We start from the raw sequence: 6,964 nt of genomic DNA, 5'->3' as shown, positions 1-6,964 counted from the left end.
GGGTAAAAGTAAGACAATACTACACTTTTGGACACAAAACAAAGCTAAAACAAAAAGAATAGATACAACACTATATCTATCCTCTCTAACCCTAATTCTCTGAATCTCTAGAACCCTTAAGGAGGGAGGAGAAGCTCCCTCTTTATAGAGCTCCATAATTGCAAAGCTTCCAAAACAAGCTAAACCAAAAGGCAAGGGGGTCAATTGTGGATGCCAGCTGTTACAGCTGGCATAAATATCTACCAAAAGCAGATGGAAAGGGGTCGACCAGCAGAAATGGCCGATTGGCCAACCAAGGTGGCCGACCGACCACCAAAAGTGTCGACCGGCCACAACCTTTGGCCGATGGCAAGAAAACAGGGCCAGTGGCCTCAAGCCATGGCCGGTAAGGTGTGGGGATGGCCAACAAGCCATTTCCTGCCCTCAGAAGCAAAAAAAAACACAAGTTTTTGGTCTATAACCAAGCACAAAACAAACAAGTCGAGAGGTCTTGAGGCAAGGCGCGCGGTCGAACCCTCCAAGAACTCGAGATGAACACGAACATGGATAATCATCGACTGTTCAAACGGTGACGTCCAAGTCTTGAGGACGGTCAAAAATGGGGTGTCTACACACCCATTTTAGCACAAGAAAAGAAGTTTATTCCATGGGTTTTTCCATGTTTTCAAAAAGTCCCAATTTTCTAGGTTTTCACAAAACCCTAACATTGTTCATCCCTTTTATAAAATCTCATCATACACTTCAATCTTAACTCATGTTGTCCAATATTTCAAGAAAATCTCTAAATGAACACAAGATAGAGTTCGTTTTACAAAAATCACCAATCCCTTGAGCCACCAAACCCATTTTCGAAATTCTCAATGAGGGTTACAAAATCAACTAAAAACTTACGTAAATATATGTATAACTTAAAGGAAAACCCTCTAGGATTTATAAAAGAGTAGAGATGCAACCACATTTAAAACTCTCTACATTTTTTTAACACAAGTTTGAAATCAACAAGGAACTAGAAGAAAACTCTTAAAACCATCATCAAAATAGCAAAACTTGTATATATAACTCAAGAATGTCCCTACCTCAAGCTTGATGAAGAGAGAGAAGATGAAACCCTAGGATCAAGTGGTGAGGGAATCCAATCTCTGCCGTACACAACGTAGCTCTAGAGATGTTCAACAATGTTGATGAAGAAACCATGGACCAATCTTTGATGGATGATGAAGGATCATGAGTTTTAAATCTTGTTTTAGGATAGAAATATTGAGAGAAGAGAGAGAGATATATTTGAGAGAGAGAGAGAGAGGTAATGAAAATGATTTACAAACAGCCCCAAAAGAAAATAAAAACAGAGCCTCGGATCTGGGCTCTCCCGCACGTGTGGAACCTAATCCCGTACGTGTGGCATGTGCCTCCTACACGTGCGGCTTCCCCCTCCTGCACGTGCAGCACCTCCCAGCACCTCCTCACGTACGTGCATATTTAGTAGTTTGCAACTTACAGGAAAACCCCTCTTCCCGCACGTACGGCTTGGCCTCCGCACGTGCGGCACCCTTTCCGCACGTGCGGCCTAGGGCCCCGTATGTGCGGCCCTGGCCTAGCAGACCAAAATTCTCCAGTTCGGCCCCCGAGCACCTCGGACTCGACCGCGCCCTCTCCAGAACGGATGAAATTCAATCACCGAATAAAACAAGAATAAGAACTTTATTTGAAACAAATTTTCCGACATTTACAAACTCAACAACGGCAAAAGAACGGAGTGAAGAAGAAGAAGAAGGAAAAAGGGAGAGAAAACAAACACCTGATCGCCACAAAAAGATTATATTGGGTGAGGCGGCTTAGCCATCCACAACCCAAAGCTAAAAGATTATATTGAAACAAAGAGAAATCATACTATAACTCTATAGGGGGTCGCTGAGCCATCCACATCCCAAGAAGGATCATGCTAGAACAACAAAAGCTATAGGACAGAGAGAAAGAAATGAGAAAAAGATGAGTTAAGTCCTTTATAGGTTACCTTTTAAAGAAATCAAGAGCTTTTAGTTGTCAAACTCCTTCTTAACACCCCCAAGGTACTTGGAGATGGCTTGAATACCTAGCAAGGAGCCTCAAAGATCAAGCTTAAATGGTGTTTTAGGTGGCATGGGTAAAGAGTTGAAGATTGAAGATGATTGAGGAGGTGTGGGAGTACTTTATGCCTCTTACAAGTTTTTAGCTCTTGGAAATTTTGGTAACCCTTCAAAATAAGGTTTGAGGCGTGCACATATAGAATTTTGGACAAAATATGTAAGATATTTGTATAAAACTTGCAGAGGAAGCTGAATTTCCCAGAAATGCTCTATACCTGGACAATTCAGCCAATCGTACAATTATTCATCCGGCTATCCACATTTTCCATCCAACCATAAGTTGTTATACAGTCAGTGAGAAAAATGTATGGTTAGATCAATAGTGTAAGGATAGCATAATTTTGAAAGGAAAATAGGTATTTTTAGAGAATTCCATTCCTTCCATTCACTCCCACTCTGTTCTTCGCTCGATCTACTGAAAAAGATAATATTTGGAGTTCGAAAACACGAGCTCGAAACATTGTAGAAATGTTTGGAACCACGCATTCAAAACATTTTGAAAAAGGGTTTCAAAAGGGCCAAAAATAACTTGGCCAAAGTGGGCATTAGGTTAGGATAGTTGGGATTAAAACTTGAACTTTGGCTTTCCTATTGAAGAATTCAAATGATTACACATTGCGACTTTCATAATCAGGTGTTCGAAATAAAGTGCCTAAATCTTAAGGCCGGTCAAAATGGGGTGTCTACAACAGGGCTTCGGAAAAATGGCAAAATCTAATGTGGTAATGTGGTTTGGAAATACACTTTGGCCCAAGCAAACTTTCTTGATTCTCGAATTGGTACCTGAAATAGGGATGAACACTCTGGTTAGGGGGGGCTAGAATTAGCACTCCGACGCGCAAGTTAGTATTCTCTTAGGTTTTTCTTATATCACAAGTTATTACTCTTTTTTTTTCTTTTTACATATCTTCTCTTTGGTTGATGCAACTCCTTTTTATATCGCTCTCCAAGGGCCCACTTTCTATTATGGACACTTTGCCCTCACAGCTAGGCCCCTCGTCGTTCCATAAGATCTGTGGCCTATTCAACCCGATAGCTATGTTCTAGTTGGCCATGGCCCTGCTCTTCACCTTCTTGTCAGCAATCTTGAGGGTAAAGCACAATGCGCCGACTCAGACTTGACCCCCACAATTGCCCCCCAAACATCTGAGTAAGGTCATTCTAGTCGACATGTTTGGTTAATTGACACATTCCTCTCAACTACCAGGTCATACATCCATAACAACACAACCACTAGATTTGACTTAATCCGGAACCTCCTCGAGAGGCATAAAGGTTGGCTGACAAAAAGAGAGACGCCAGGTCCTCAACTCTGAGCCTATTCACGTGCCTAATCACCTACATACATTATATAAATAGTGAGCGGGATCCCAGTGAATAATAACAAAGTAAAGGGTTGAATGTATGATGTCCCATAACTAAGTCCGTACATAGAATAGATTCATATTCATATTCTTATTCAAATCACATACAGAAATCAGAGTTTCATGCTTAATCTTACATAGTACATCCGTTAGCGCTAACAGATCACATATAGAGTATCAAAGATCATACTTTTCAATTCCATAGAGGAACCTCGGCCTGGCTACAGATAACTGGTCAGTTCCTTAAATAAACCTCGGGACTGGGAACAGATAACTTGTCAGTTCCATAAAGGAACCTCCAGCCCAGGAACAGGTAACATACTTGTGTCACAAATACTTATCGAGAATTGGACAATCATTCATAGTACAGAACATAACATTTCATAAAACAGATCTTATTTCAATGGCTTGTATCTAAAAGGGAGAAGGAAAGAGTTGTTATCTCCATCAGAAGCCCTTGAACTTAGCTGCATTTAGGATTCTGCTATTAATGTTGTTTTGTTGGGTATGTTATTTGTGTAATGTTGTTGTGGAATACTTTTCTAAACATTGTATTTCTCATTATTGTTGTTATATATCTACTGTTTTTTAGTAAATGTTCCTAATGGCTTTGAATTGTCCCATCTCTACCTCTTTAGTTTAACTAATGTTTTACATATGAGCCTGTTATAACTAACATTAGACTCGGCTTTGAAATGTAGTTAACAGCAAGTTCTGCACGTCACGCCCACCAAATTTTATTGCATTTTTGTCGCTCCAAATAGCCCAAACCACAACAAATAGGTCTTCTATGTGCACAGAATCTAATCACATAATCAGATATGACTCTCTCATATGAAGTGAGATCCAAACATTTAATGGATCGGAGTCACACACCGTTCCTCTACTCTTTAGATAATTTCCAAACCTCAAGAAGCAGTAGTTAATGCTATAAGGAAAAAAAATATAAACAATACTTTTGAGTACAAAGAAATTGACTCACCTGGGAGAGCCACAAACTCATAAAATCATGTACCCTTCAATTTATTGAAGCCTCCTAAGGCCTCTAAACTCCATCCCTACCAATGCAAGATTTGGACAATTACTAATCTCAAGATTCCTCAACTTGGCTAGGTTCTTCATGGTACTTGGCACATATGTCAAATTGGGACAAGCTGCGATAGTCACTGTTTTGAGTTTGACAAGGAGTCGCATTCCTTCAGGCAAAGATTTAAGGTTTCTACATCCTGTAATCCGAAAGGATCGGAGAGAGGTCAAGCATTGGATTTGTCTCTCTAGAAAACAACTTCGTTGTGTGGTTAAATACAAATGCCTAAGACTGATTAAGTTCCCTATGCTTTTGGGTAACTTCTGAATTTTCACACAACAACTGAATCTCAAAGTTTGCAAATTGAGCAGTTTGCAAATGGCATTAGGGAACGTCTCTGAGAGGGTGATTTATGATCCGGTGTTGGGCCGAGGTAGTGACCGAGCAAGTTGAGAGCCCGGCAGTGCATTTGGACGAGATGATCGACTGTTCACCCAGAGATGGGCTGTCAGAGCTTGGGCCGGGCAGAACTTGGGCCGAGCGCGTCCCGCCCCGAACTCTTAAAGAAGCAGCCAGCAAGGCAGTGCTCGGTCGGACTCGGTTGCTCGGTCCGAGGATAGCCGAAGCCAGACAAGCCGAGTGTCCGGTGCCCGGAAAGGCACGATCGACCGAGGTTACCGTTTGACCGGCAGGGAAGCTGGCCACGGGGTGCTTCGGGCTAGGCTTTGCCGAGATGCCGCCTAGCCCGGCCCCCCTTATATACTTTGCCAGGAAAGTGCTAGGGTATGGAGCACGGCATGGCACGACTACGGATAGGGCAGCTCGGCTGCCGAGCTCCAGCTGTGATGACGGGCAGCTGAGGTTAGGTGATGAATGGCATGGTCTATGCTGACAGATGGGATAGCAGAGCCACGTGTCAGGAGATGACTGGGAGTGGATATGGGGCTCAGAAGGTATATAAGTATGTCTGCGCCCCCCATACGCGATACACGAACACATCTGTAAGGATTTCTTACACTCAAACACTCTCTCCCTTCTCTCTATCCATCCTAAGGTGTGTGCTAACTTGACCGTCGGAGGGTTTTTCCGGCCACACACCGCCGGGTAGCTCACCATTATTTGCTCGCAGGTGATCGGACATCGACGGAGCTCGGAAGAAAGGAATACGGGCTTGCCGGAATATTTGCTCCCCGTACAGTCTCGATATATGCATTCCCACTGATGTCAAAAAATCTCAAATGTTTCAAATCACCAATGGAATGTGGCAATACCCGAAAACACAAGTTACTCAAATCAAACGCATACAAATACTTTAACTTTGAGAAGTATTTGTTTACAAAGTCTTTGTTGCCAGCTCCCACTCCTTGAAATGGAAAGAAAACAGTCCTCAGATTCTCTAGTTTGAACAATGATTTTGTGACCTCTTCTTCCCCTAAACAATCAAAATCATGAAATGATACATGCTTAACCTTATCAGAAATCGGTCTAGAACGATAATTTGTTGTAATTAAGCATTCTTCATTTTCCATATATATTGCAAGATCATGAATGAGCTCAGGCATTCTTCACGTATTTCATAAATTGCCATGTTGTTCTTCAGTCTTTTCTAAGAAAAATATGTAACATAACTGATTCAAATAATGAGTGCCAATGTCAAATGATTTAATGAGCCCCTATGCCATCCACAACTGGATCAATTTATCAATTTCAATTTCATAGCTTTTTGGAAAAATTGAACAATATATGAAGCAGCGTTTCAAATTAGTTGGATGTGTGTCGTAGCTCGAACTTAAGACAGTCAAAATGTCATGTTTCTTTTGTGGAAATTCCCATAGTTCTTTCTCTTTTAAATCTAACCATTTACCTTCATCAGTCTCCATAAACAACTTGTTGCCTAAAGTCTTTGCTGCACAAGGACATCCGCGGCACTTTTTCAAAATTTCCTCTGTGATATGTAAGAGCTTCCCAATCACATGTTCTTTCCCCAATTTGTGATGATAACCTGCCTATTTCCAAAGCAATTTAAGGCAATCTTCATCGAAAAGATTCTCTAAATGATATATGGGAACTGTGCCCAAAATTACAGCAACCCGCACATTTCGTGTAGTCACTATGATCTTACTTCCCTTGGCACCACCACATCTCAATAAGTCATACAACTTATGCCAATCTCGATAGTCACAATCACATAAATTGTCCAAGACGAGTAAAAATTTCATATTATGCAATTTTTCTTTAAGGAGATTCTGTAATTGATTTGAATTGAGGTCAGCACAAGAGGGGGAATCAGTTATGCACTGAATAATTTTTGGCATCACATCTTTAACATTAAAATATTGTCCCACCTTCACCCAAATCCTCAACTGAAAATGCTTGTCGAAGATTTCATGATTGTAAATAAATTTAATAAGAGCTGTCTTACTAATACCTCCCATGCCACCAATAGGGAA

This window comes from Camellia sinensis, chromosome 10 (genome assembly GCF_055761805.1).
Source record: "Camellia sinensis isolate YWXY chromosome 10, ASM5576180v1, whole genome shotgun sequence".
In the NCBI taxonomy this organism is placed as follows: Eukaryota; Viridiplantae; Streptophyta; class Magnoliopsida; order Ericales; family Theaceae; genus Camellia; species Camellia sinensis.
This window is presented reverse-complemented; position numbering follows the sequence as displayed.